The sequence below is a fragment of the Chenopodium album genome, chromosome 6 (genome assembly GCF_948465745.1).
Source record: "Chenopodium album chromosome 6, dcCheAlbu1.1, whole genome shotgun sequence".
In the NCBI taxonomy this organism is placed as follows: Eukaryota; Viridiplantae; Streptophyta; class Magnoliopsida; order Caryophyllales; family Amaranthaceae; genus Chenopodium; species Chenopodium album.
In genome coordinates, this window is record NC_137839.1 from 37,020,255 (window position 1) to 37,034,270 (window position 14,016).

A 14,016-nucleotide genomic window follows, 5' to 3' on the forward strand; every position below is an offset into this window, starting at 1 on the left:
ATGAAAATGAGTGGGAGCCATCACTTGGACAATAAATTCTAAATCACATATAATCCATGGCACTCTCAAATTTTATCATCTTATTATGAAAGTGATCGGTAATGAAGATGCTAAGATTAGCAAAGTAAGTATAACTAAACCTATGCAATAAGTGAAATGTTAGATATGGGTTGATTGCTGTAAATGTTTTATAAAGAGTGTTACTCTTAAAAAATTCAGAAAAACCATTTATCACAAGATGAACAATTCAGGTTTGGAGTAATTCAAAATTTCTTGCAATTTTATCACTCTGTTTTCTATTTTATTGTGGTTTAGATTTAAATAATGAGTCCATTAGATTCTTAGAATATTCAAAATAGGTTATCAAGACCAGTCTTGGTAAGGAAACACCTATTTAGTGAACATAGAATATTATTATCGAAAATTATCCCTAATCGAGGTCATTTAAACGATGGACGATTAATGACCATTTGAGATTAGTGTGTAGTTTGATTCATAGCACCGTTTCTTGTGCTACAAGTAGATGGTCGTCATGAATCATTTGTACAAGTATTGGTTTTGAACCGTATCGGATCGACTAGATTATGAGAATACTTTAAGAGATTAAAAATCGTCATAAGTATACTTCTCATTATTGCTATCAGAACCTTTTTCCTCGACCATGAGTATTGTGAGCTTTCTTGATTGAGTACTAGTCCTCTTTGATGGTTGTCAAATGTCTGTCGTAATAGGGGATTATAACGGCATCACTCGGGCGGCTAGGTCCTCTTAGTGTGAGAAGCTACATTACAAGGCTGGAAATGTTCCCCTACTAAAATAGGGAATATGTCTTTGTTGTTTACAAGGCCTCTCGTAGAGCGAGACTGTAAAAATTCGTGGTTGTGCTCGGATGGATTTTTGAAATCATTTGTTTATTGACAGTCAGACTCGGAATAGAGAAACACTTCTAAACGTAATAAGGATGACAAATAAATCTTACCTTATAGTTCATGAAGAGGCATTAAGCAACATAGGAAAAGGGTTGTACACTAAAAGCACACTTGTCCGGAAGGACAAGTGGGAGATTGAAAGGAATAGTGTCCATCGAACAAGTGTATTATTGATATGTCCATTTTATATTGTAATTTACCCCCGTCCCTTGGTCATAATTACTAGTGTTTTTGGCTCTTTCGAACCACTTTTATTACTAATTGGTGTTTTCTAGTGTTTTCGTAGTCTTTGTTGAGTTTTGTAGGAAATTGCACCTTTGGAGCATTTTCTCGGGTTTTTTCCTGGAGCGACTACGGAAATTAGAAGAGCATGACCATCTTTGAAACTCAAGGCCGGTTAGAGTCATCGAGCCGGTGATTAAGGCCTCGGTAATCGGGATACCGAGGTATTTGGACCAATTATTCAAGACCCGGAGAGGAAATCCGAATTGGGCCGAGGAATCAAGCCCAATCGAAGTCCAAGCCTCGAAGAGAAGCAAGGGCCCGATCGGGCAAGCTAGCACGATCAGGCGCGGCATGCATTTGGTGCTGGTGCGTGGCCTAAGGCGCGCCCAATCGTGCAAACATCTAGCTCGATGGGGCGTCGCTGCTGAGAAGAAGCGCAAGGAAAAAGGCGCGCCCGATCGGGCGGCCTCTAGCCCGATCGGGCGCGTGTTTTTCTCAGACCTGATTAGATTAGTTTTAATTTTTGTTTTGAGGAATGTTTAAGTACGAATTATGTACGTAATTTTGGATTACCTTCTTTTTTAGATTTTCTCTCTCTACTTAGGATATTTCTCTCTCTTAAATTCTCTCTCAACTCTTGTTCTTAATAACTTCCATTAATTCAGATTTTCTTTGGTAACAATTTCTTCTCCTTTAATTTCAGCTATTTCATTTACTTCTTTGATTATGTTTTGTTTTATTTATTTGATTAGTTTAGTTATGATTATGTCTGAGTAGTTTAATTCTAGGGTTTATGGGGATCCATAATTAATTTGAAGGGATAATTTGTTATTATTGATTATTGATATTGCATGATAATTTCTTATTGAATTGTTTTAATTCTTTGCAATTAGATTATGAATCGAGCTGATGTAATTTGATTGTGAATGTTTAGCAATATTGAATTGATGAATCGAGCAGATGTTAATTTAATATTAAAGGCTATTTTTAATAGGAACTTAGATCTAGTAAATTGTGAGAGCCTGTTAGATTTATGTTGATTAATAAATTGTGAGAGCCTGTTAATCATGTTATTTGTGCAATGTTAATTATTAGTTATTATGTGTTATCCCAGAATATTAACTATTGGTGAACCTGTGACCCTAGGCCTTCTTATTATTGTTTTTCTCCCTAAACTTATTCTTCGTAGTATAGAATTTATTCCCAAAAATGTTGGTTACTTAGATAATTTAGATTATAATAATTAATTAGGAGTAAAAAGACTTGTTTCCCTGTGGAGTTCGACCCTACATCCCTATCTACTTTAGTTAGAAGACTTTGGTATTTACTTTTGATTAGGGGATACGACTTTACCCTGTAAAAATTTGGGGCCGTTGCCGGGGAAACGGTTTTATTTTTATTTTTGATTATTTTTGTAGTCTAGATTATTTCTTTTTGTCTCAAAGAACGTTAGTTCTCTGAGGCAAATCTCATATTTTCTTCTAGTTTTTTTTTGTTTATGCCCAGGTATTCCAGATCAGGGTACATCCCACTCGATCTTGAGATCGAACGTTCCTTTCATAGACAAAAAAATATCTACAAGCAAATCCTGGCGGATTCTGGTGATAATAATAATAATCACCTCGATCCTCCAACTGTTCTAGCGATTCAGAGGCATCATCAGACGCAGATTCAGAGATGGCGGTTCCAAAGAAGCTTAGTGATTACTCACAACCAAAGCTTTAAGATTTTCCACATCTCACTTCCACTCCGGCTCTTGATGGGGTTCAATTCGAAATTAAACCTCAATTTATAACGATGATAGAGAGGAAGCAACTAAGTGGAGCCAAGGGTGAAGACCCAAATCTTCACATTGCCGACTATTGTCAATATTGTAACACCATCAGGCAAGCCGGGGTCACACAAGACCAAATCAGGGAGATTATCTTTCCCTTCTCTTTAACTGGAAAAGCTAAATTGTGGTTTGAAGGCTTAAATAGAACTGCACTTGGTATAACTGACTGGGAAACTCTTGTTTTGAATTTCTATAACAAGTATTATCCTGTAGAGAGAACAGCCGTACTATGGAGTGCGATTCAAAACTTTGCCTAAGAAGCCGATGAATCTTTATATGAGGCTTGGGAGAGGTTCAAGGACCTACAAAGAGAATGCCCCCACCATAATTTAGCACAATGGCAGTAATCCAAGCCTTTTATAATGGCATTGTAAATTCTTCTAGAATAATTTTAGATTCTGTAGCTAGTGGGAGATTTATGAATCTTAATGTTGATGATGCAGGTCAGGTTATTGAAGATATGGCGATACATAATTCCCAATATGGGAATCTTAGAGGATTTGCTAACAAGATTAAACATAGTGTTGACTCTGTATCCTTTTTACAAGCTCAAATGACCTCTATCTGCCAAAAATTAGATAATCTGAGCACTGCTAATGTAGCTAATGTTTCTGCGATTAATAATAATTCTAATGAGGCTTTCTGTGAAAATTGTGGTATTTTAGGTCATTGGGAACAAGATTGCAGGAGTTCCGTGGAGCAAGTTAATGCCTTTCAAGCTTATAGGCAGAATAACCCAAACTCCAACACCTACAATCCTGGGTATCGGAATCATCCGTACCTTTCCTACCGAAGTACTAATGTTCAAAATCCACCACCACAAGAACCACAGACGCCACAACAACAGCAGCAGAAATATTACCATCCCAATGCTGGCCAGAAGAACCAACAACAACAACCCTGCTCATCTTCCGACCCTTCTCTGGTGGAAATTAGAGCGATGTTGGTTAATATGCAGAAGCACATGGAGATTAGAGATGCGACAATTGATCAAATTCTAGCACATAATAAAATTATAGATAATCAAATTGCGCAACTTTCCGCTACTCTACAAGCCCGCAAACAGGGAGCTCTGCCGGCACAGTTGACCAGGCCTACGGATCAAAGCATATGCGATTACTCTAAGGAGGGGTTCAAACTATGAAGGGCCCTCTATGCGCAGAGTTGATGAACCTGATTTATTATATAGTGCTAATCTTGATTCTATTAAACCAAAAAATGTAGTTAATAGCCCTGCAGGGCTAAAGGATAGTACTAATACATCTAATTCTACATTGCAGGGTACGACTCCAGAAAAGTTAGGTACTCCAGATAAGAGAAATAATGCTCCAAAGCCAATTATCAAACTTCCATTCCCCAATCACCACTTGAAGACAAACTTGGATAAGCAGTTTGGTAAGTTCTTGGAGATGGTGAAAGATTTGAAGGTAACAGTTCCCTTCACTGAATTAATCACACAAATTCCTTCGTATGAAAAATTTATGAAAGAAATATTGACAAGGAAAAGGTCTATTAGTGAGGTAGAGACAGTAGCTTTCACTGTAGAGTGTAGTGTCGTACATCAAAATAAGTCCCCACCTAAATTAAAAGATCCGGGTAGTTTTTCTATCCCTTGTCATATAGGCAATCTAATGATTGATAATGCATTGTGTGATTTGGGTGCTAGTGTTAGTGTCATGCCATTATCTGTTTGTTCCAGGTTAAATATGGGTAATTTAAAAGCTACCAATACAACTTTACAAATGGCCGACCGTTCTTTCAAATACCCCTTAGGTGTTTTAGAGGATGTCCTCGTTAGAGTAGTTAAATTTTATATACCTGCTGATTTTGTTGTTCTTGATATGGCTGAGATATATCGCAAACCCCAATTATCTTGTGTAGACCATTCCTTAACACTGCAGAAGCAATCATAGATGTGAGAAGTGGCAAGTTAACACTATCAGTAGGGGATGATAAAGTTATTTTTAATTTTAATAATACCCCTAAAAGCTCCATGACTAAGGAGAAATGTTTCAGTGTTAATGTGGTTGAGAATTATTCTAACAAGCCCCAAGCTCTTGAAAAAGATCCCTTGGAGGCGGTATCTTGTGTTGCATCCTTTTCAGATGAGATAAACAGATGGCAGAAGGAAGTTGATGCAATAGAAAGAGCACTCTACAATGTTGGCCTTGGTTTTGACGACGAAAAGGTGGAATCAATCAAGCAAGTTGTGCGATTGGAGCCTATGGGAAGTGTTCCTCTAGATCAAGTAGCGAGTGTCGAATGTAATTATTTGCAGCAACCATCGATCAAAGAGGGTTCTTTGGTGCGTAACATTGAAAAACCCCTTACCCAAGTCAAGGAGGATCCACCAGATAAGGTGAATTGACTTCCCACAGGGTATGTCAGGAAGCCGCGTCGTAGCCTAAACACCGCTAGACCGGGTGAGAAACCGCCCGATCAAGCGTTAGGCCAAGGGTCCTAGTTTTTGTACTTGGTAAAAAGGTCGTGCAGGACCTAGATAAATCAGCGCTTTGCGGGAGGCAACCCGTATTTCTTACTTTCTAGACTAATATTTTCATTTTATTTTTATTTTTACTTTTCCTTAGAGAGGTGAGGAGAGTGATTTTTACCTTTTATGAGTGTTTTGTACAGGTTTTAGATCACAAGGTACGGAGGTTTCAAGAGAAAAAGGGCAAAGAAAGAGAAGTTCCGGACTTTGGTACGGACCCGATCGGGTTAGGCTCGCCCGATCGGGCGCGCACCTAAGGTTCAAATTTGAGCTTAATTTCGCCCGATCGGGCAAGGACGCCCGATCAGGCGCGCAAGTCAGTGAAGAAATCAAGTGAAATTTCGCCCGATCAGGCGGAATTTTGGAGAAATCGAGTGCCACAAAAAGAAATGTCGGGCGAAGCTCGCCCAATCGGGCGAGCGAAGGGCGATTCCCAAGTTTGCGTTCACGCCCCGATCGGGCGGAGGTCGCCCGATCGTGCGCGCACTTTACAAATCCCACTGAACCACCTTCGCCCGATCGGGCGCGCCTTTTTACTCCGGGGTTTTAAACCCCTTTATCTCTTTCTCTTTTCTTTTTCTTCCTTACTTCTTCTTTCTCCTTCACACTTTCTCTCTCTAAAACCTCCATTTTCAAACCTTCAACTAGACCTTCAATCCAAGATCTCCTCAAATTCAGCCATCAAAACCTCAAATTTCTTACATATTCTTAATCCTCACAACTTCCTCTACATTTTCCACCTGTTTTCTCCCACTTTCTCTCATACTTCCTTCAAACCCTTAGAGAGAGAAAGATCCAAATACCCAATTTTCCACATACAATGGCTTCCAAGCGTTCAAGGACATAAAGGGGTGAAAGTTCGAGGGCACCACAACCAACGGTCAACCCGGACCTTCAAATACCGGGATGGGAGGAGGTTGTCATCACCTCGGAGGAGCAACGGGCTAGGATGTTAAACCTCATTGATCGACAGGTAATCTCTACCCGTTTTATTCATCATCCCACACTAGCTAGATTAGGTTTAGATAAATATGTGGAAAAATTGTTCAAAGGTATAGGCATGAGTGGTTTCTTTCAAATGTGCCATGATACGTATGACTATTTAACATTAGAATTTATTTCAAATTTTAATGTTATTAAAATTAATGCATTAATCACTCATGTACAATTCCGATTATTAAACTACGATGTGAGACTAACTCTTAAAGAATTTGGAAAGTTGTTTGATTTAAAATCGGATAAACCAATTGAACCCTCTCAAGACCACACTGCCGTGGTCTACAAGAGGCTAACTAGGGAGGATTTGGTTAACCTCCAGCATGCCAAAGGGACATGGATTCAACATCCCGTCCCAAAATTTTGGCAAAGATTTGCCGGCCTCACTATTTTTGGGAGGCATGAACCGGCAAATGTGAGGAGAGATGAATTGGAACTTTTGGCATCCTATGTAATTCCTAACGCTGAAAAATTGAGTATACCCCATAGGAAAGCCAATCACTTCCAAAGGGCGGCCAATGCAGCCGAAGCTAGTAGGTCAAGGGCACCTATGTATTTTGGGGGGTTAGTGACCCACATTGCCAAAGAACACCTAGGATGGAACCCGGATGGGCATAGGAAAGTTTTAGGATCAAACCTCATGGACCTAGCCTATTTAGTGAGTCTAAACTAGGTGCAACCCGTGGGGGGTGACACTTGGTGGATAGTCCACCGACAATCGGGTAGGAGGGACCAAGCCTTCACCTTACCCAACCCCGCCTTGACCAAATTTGAGAAGGGGAAGCCTTCTTATACTTTTGAGATTAACGGTCAAGGTGAGGTTCAACCACCTCACCCTTCACCACAACCTCACCAATATCCCCTAGACCACTCCCCCCATCACCATTCACCACACTACCAACCACCATTACCCTTCACCTATGGTGCACCCACTTCCTCGGTCGACTATAATGTCGACCCCTATGCCCCTTATGACTTTTCGGCTTTTAGAGGCCAATTAGACCGTATCGAGATGGGGCAAGGGAGAGTTGAGGGTATGATGCAAAACCTAGATTCTAGATTAAGCACCTTGGATGGGCGAGTAGGACACATAGAGAGGAACCTCGGGAGGGGTCTATACCCCATGTACGATGATTATGCACGCTGAGGGGCTATTCCCCCCGAGGCATTAGTTCCCGATTGGTTCCAATACCCCCAAGGAGGGTATTCTCACCCCGGTGCGTATGGTACTTATGTGGACTACTCTTCAGTCCATGGATATGGGGGTGACGCTCCTTTTGGGGGTATGGGGGGGAATGTGAACCCTAACTACTTTGCAGCTGGTTCGGGTTATGGTGGTGCTGGACCGAGCCAGGGTGGTGCAGGCTAAAGCTATGGAGAAGGATATGAGAGGATGGATGACGATGAGGAGTAGCTTCTCCTAGCTACCCTCACAAGTCAATGAGGGCATTGCTTGATTTGGCTTGGGGGGAGATTTCTTGTATATATGGTAACTTTCTTTCTCTTTTCTCTATTTATTGCTTTCCTAGTGTAGATTTTATTTGCTTTCCTTTATGAGAAAAATACAAAAAAATTGAAAAAAAAAAATCCAAAAATACATTCCAATGAATTGTAAATCATGCTTCCCTGTGCCCCTTACTTGAGATAATTTGTTTTGATTCTTTGTTATTGATAATGAGCATTGTGGATTTGTTGGTCATGATTTGAAGTTTAATTGTTTGGATTCCTAAACATGCGTCAATTTTGCCAACTATTTGTGAATATAGTGCTTGACTAGTTGATTTGATTAGGAATGTGTGATAGTTCCATAGTTCCCGGTATGTCAATGAATTTGAGTATTGGTTTGCAACTATGAGTATTGTTTCATGACTTATTATTATGCACATGAGGAGGACGAAGGAGTTCATTCTTTTAGGTAGCCTTCAGAGTATTTAGATACATTTGTTCCCTTCTTGCTACCCATGTTGTTGCTTGTGCCCTTTTATTGTTTATTTAGCCACATTACAAGCCTATATGAGCCCCATCGGTTACTAGTCCCAAGTTTGGCTTGGGGGAGCTATTAGTTGGTGAGGTGAGGGAGTTGTGGTGTGCACATTATTTGCACAATGTGGGAATAAAAGAAGAGTGATTGTTCTTTGATTTTTGATTGGAAAATATTGATATGTTGTGTTACAAAGTTGAAATTTCCAATATGAGTTAAAAAGAAAAAAAAAGGAGCAAAAGGAAAAAATTTTAATGTTCAAATGTTCTATTTGAAGGTTGTTCAAAAAGAAAAAAAAAAAGAAAAAATTCAAGTTTGAAAAGAAAGAAAAAAAAAAAGAGAATGAGTTCAAAGTTTGTATTTCACTCAAGTTATACATTATCATATTTTTATGAGTGGATTTTGTAAGTAATGGGTTTGTTTATGTTGATTGGAGTTGTATTTGGTGGTTCTTGTTGGAGTAAGTTATATTATTGGAGATGTATGATCGTCATTTATTTTTTATCATGGGTTTGTTAGGATTTGGCTCCCTTAATGCATAGCTTTACTCTCACATTTTTCCAAATTTATCCTACCCTTTACCCTAGCCTTACATTACAAGCTTTAAAGACCTTCCGACCTTGTGCATAGAGTTGTGTAAATGTGAAAGTGTTGTTTATCAATGCAAGTTATGATTTGACATATTTCGAGTCGACTAATAGGTTGAGCGTTCATTGTTTTAAACACACGAGAGTGTGAGATGGGTGGGCATTGTTCACAAGTAAAGGGGTTGGTTGGAGAGCGATCGAGTACATCTTTTACTCGTCACATAAATGAGAGTTGAGTGTGTGAGCACTAGTCTTGAATTCTATATGCTCTTGTGGTTTGCTCTATTTGACAATTGTTGGGGAGGAAGGGTGATTGGATGAATAAGATTGATTGATGTTGAAGCATGTTCATTAGATTTTCCTTGAATCGTTTGTGTTTGATTTGATTATTGGGGTGAGGCATGTTTTATATGTTCATTGATGAGCTCTTTGCTTATGGACAAGCAAAGGTTTGGCTTGGGGGAGTTTGATATGTCCATTTTATATAGTAATTTACCCCCGTCCCTTGGTCATAATTAGTAGTTTTTTTGGCTCTTTCGAGCCACTTTTATTACTAATTGGTGTTTTCTAGTGTTTTCGTAGTCTTTGTTGACTTTTGTAGGAAATTACACCTTTGGAGCATTTTCTCGGGTTTTTTCATGGAGCGACTACGGAAATTAGAAGAGCATGACCATCTTTGAATTCCAAGGCCGGTTAGAGTCATCGAGCCATTGATTAAGGGCTCGGTAATCGGGATACCGAGGTATTTGGACCGAGTATTCAAGACCAGAAGGGGAAATCCAGATTGGGCCGAGGAATCAAGCCCAATCGAAGTCCAAGCCTAGAATAGAAGCAAGGGCCCGATCGGACAAGCTAGCACGATCGGGCGCGGCATGCATTTGGTGCTGGTGCGTGGCCTAAGGCGCGCCCGATCGTGCGAGCATCTAGCTCGATCGGGCGTCGCTGCTGAGAAGAGGCGCAAGGAAAAAGGCGCGCCCGATCGAGCGCGTGTTTTTCTCAGACCTGATTAGATTATTTTTAATTTTTGTTTTGAGAATGTTTAAGTACGAATTATGTACGTAATTTCAGATTACCTTCTTTTTTAGATTTTCTCTCTCTACTTAGGATATTTCTCTCTCTTAAATTCTCTCTCAACTCTTGTTCTTAATTACTTCCATTAATTCAGATTTCCTTTGGTAACAATTTCTTCTCCTTTAATTTCAACTATTTCATTTACTTCTTTGATTATGTTTTGTTTTTTTATTTGATTAGTTTAGTTATGATTATGTCTGAGTAGTTTAATTCTAGGGTTTATGGGGATCCATAATTAATATGAAGGGATAACTTGTAATTATTGATTATTGATATTGCATGGCAATTTCTTATTGAATTGTTTTAATTCTTTGCAATTAGATTATGAATCGAGCAGATGTAATTTGATTGTGAATGTTTAGCAATATTGAATTGATGAATCGAGCAGATGTTAATTTAATTTTAAAGGCTATTTTTAATAGGAACTTAGATCTAGTAAATTGCGAGAGCCTGTTAGATATATGTTGATTATTAATAAATTGCGAGAGCCTCTTAATCATGTTATTTGTGCAATGTTAATTATTAGTTATTATGTTTTATCCCGGAATATTAATTATTGGTGAACATGTGACCCTAGGCCTTCTTATTATTGTTTTTCTCCCTAAACTTATTCTTCGTAGTATAGAATTTATTCCCAAAAATATTGGTTACTTAGATAATTTAGATTATAATAATTAATTAGGATTAAAAGACTTGTTTCCCTGTGGAGTTCGACCCTACTTCCCTATCTACTTTAGTTAGAGGACTTAGGTATTTACTTTTGATTAGGGGATACGACTTTACCCTGTCAATTATACTGACAGTGGGTTCGGAATTATTAGAAAGCTTATATATTCAGTAAGGTCTAGTGATCGGAATGCCTTGGTGGAGGCCGCTTTCGATGAGTAATATTAATGAATAATTAATATTACAGCTTAATCTTGACTGAACCCTTCGGGTCACACCCAAGCAATCAGCGAGCCAAAGCGACGAATTAATTCAGAAGGAATTAATGAGTCAACCGAGTAATAATTAATTAGACGTCAGAATTCGAGCTTAGAGCTACAAAACAGAGCGTCAGAAGTCGAGTCAAAAATAATAAAAGACGAGACGTGAAAATAGTAATAAATTAACATAATTCCAAAGATACCCATAGCATCGGAGTACCCTGAGAAATCCAAATTCTAGGGGCATAATGCATAGCATGGTGTCTAGCATGCGGACCAAGCCGAGCCTAGGCTGGTGCGTGCTAGCGCAACATTGCTAGCAGTCAAGGGTTAGCCTCGGCACCTAGGGGCAGCGAGCAACAACATACCACAGTCGAAGTGCGTGGCATGCTTGCTGCAGGCAGTAGCAGCCTACACTCGGAGTGCGCGGCTTGCTAGCTGCAAGCAGCAGTAGCCCGCAACTCCATGGCGCTGGTAGCTGGGCCGAGTGCGCGGGTAGTTGGGCCATGTGCAAGGGAGGAGTAAATGGGAGCCTTGAAAGGGGGGAAATGTGGCACATGGAAAGGGACAGAGTTGGGAGCAAGTTTTGCCCCCCCCCCATCTCCAAGTGGTCCTCACTTGCTCTCTCATGAATAGTTGACACTTGTTGATTTATTACTAACTTGCTTAAATAATTTTATTTTACCTTTAAAATAAATTGTTAAAATCTCACTATCCCATATTGGTGGGAGAGACAATCATACTCTCATCATTTCCTATAAATACCCATGTAAGGGCATTGGAAATGATGCTTTAGTAAGAGTTGGAAAGGGGATCACAAGTAAGTGAAAACCCTTGAAATCAAGAGTTAGAAAAGTTATCACATTTAGTAAAAGCCTTTGAACTCAATTACTCGGGTTTATTGGTCGGGTCTTGCTAACCCCAAGACATTGCACCTTGTCGATGATCCTTGCTACGAGTAGATCATTGTAGGAGGCTTTGTAATTTCGAATCTAGCTTTCAAGTAAGAGCCCAAGCGGTGTGCAAAGCAAGCTCCAAAGGTAATCGTTTTATCATAATCTTATGATTAATTTAATAATGTTTATGGTTTTATTTATTGCGAGTGTGGTCTTGGTTTTAGGTTTATTTCCGCGATGAGTCATACTCACCAAACCCCAACACCGTGGACCCGGGTGACAGGTCATGGACACGGGCTAAAAGGAAGTGGCCCAACAAAACCCAACTTGGGGCTCAAGGTTTGGTGACACATGATTAGCTCACAATGCATGTAAGTTGCCTTGGGGACCAAGTGAGAAAGTGGTCCTAACCTAACCATGCGACACTTGTTACTTGTTCCTTAGTTTATTTAACTAAGGGTTGAATTCATCAATCTTTCCATGTAGGATCTTTTTTTGTGAAGAAGTCCCACGTTGAAAGATGAGTGGAATTCACAAGGAATCTTTCCTTATAAATAGCCAAGGCAAGGCTTGGGACTGTTCACTTGAGTAAGAGTTGGAAAAGGCATCACTATTTGTGAAAACCTTTGAACTCAAGAGTTGAAAAAGGCAACACCATTGTGAAAACCTAAACTTAATTACTCGGGTTTTGGCTGGACCTTGCTAACTCCAAGGCATTTGACCTAGTCGGTGTTCGAGTTGTAGGTGGACTTCTCTTGGAAGTCGTCGTAATTTTGAGGCTAGCTTTCGAAGTAAGAGCCCCTCGAGGTTGGGCGAAGCACGCGTCAAAGGTATATTTATTATCTTAATCTTATCATTTTTTTAATTTTGTTTATGGTTTTATTTATTGCGAGCGCGGTCTTATTTTTGGGTTTGTTTCCATGGTAATTCGGACTCAACAAACCCTAACAACTTAAAATTAGGTTTAGCATATGAGTTTGAATCTATGAAGCTACCTTAAGAAAAACCACGACAATTGAGAATTATCGAAATCATGATGACGTGAGCCACAAACTTGAAATTATGCCTTAGTTTCTATTAGAATGTTGTATGTGGTGTTGTAGATTATTTTGTTCTACGTGTTAGAATATATATCATTTTTGTAGGGTTTATAAAGTATATCGGGCGAATCTCATAGCCAGTGAATTGAAATCACATAGGCAAAAATTAAAATTCATACAAATGGAAGTAAATACACTACTCACCCCATATTGTTATGCATTGTTCATTTTGAAAACAAAAGGTTTAACTATTTGTTATATATGCTAGTGTGCTCAACAACAAGGAGGCGTTGAATGTGTCTACTACATTATGAGATACATGTATGAGATTGTCACGTAGGGAAAATGTAGGTCGTTAATTATCTAATCTTCCTTAGAGCCAACCAAATTTATAAACATTTAACAAACCTAAATACGAATATAGAGGTAAGTCAAGGGTAGAACCCTAAGGAATGATAATGTTCAAGCACTCTCAATGATGTGCCTAAGCTAGGTGAAAATCGAAGGTAAGAGGTAACACTAACAACTAACAAAACAAACAACCAAACAAATGAAACACTAGGAACGGGGATCAACAAGTAATCATGAAAAATGCAACAACTTGGGAAGATTATGCCAATCAAAGGTTGTGAAGACTAATGATAAGAGCTATCAATTGGAATCAAAGTGCTATCTCCTAATCGTTAAACTACGGTTCACTATGAATAACAAACTAAGAGAATCACAATACAAATCAATCGATAATTGTATTTTCTTATTCAATTGTTCGTTTCATTAGCAATTACAATGCAATCTAGCATAATTCTCAAGGCCTAATCGAATTACACACATGTAAACCTTCATTAATCACTTTTATCTCAACAATCATTCAACACAATTCCCAAATTAATCACAATCAATCATACAAGTTTCACCCAATTCCTAGTCAAACAACTACTTAAGAATCATCTTCTATCAATAAACAACTAAAGAAATCAAGAATCAACAAAATATGAAGAACAATTACACTAATTAGAATCAAACATCAAAATCAGACCAAA

At 38.9% G+C, this 14,016-nt stretch overlaps 1 non-coding gene across 1 annotated transcript; it reads right to left on the reverse strand.

Moving 5' to 3' along the window:
• Nucleotides 1–3,212: 3,212 nt before the first annotated feature.
• Nucleotides 3,213–3,319, reverse strand: LOC145637631 (small nucleolar RNA R71). Its single transcript, XR_014114394.1, has one exon. It is a non-coding gene; the product is annotated as a small nucleolar RNA R71 (small nucleolar RNA).
• Nucleotides 3,320–14,016: the final 10,697 nt, after the last annotated feature.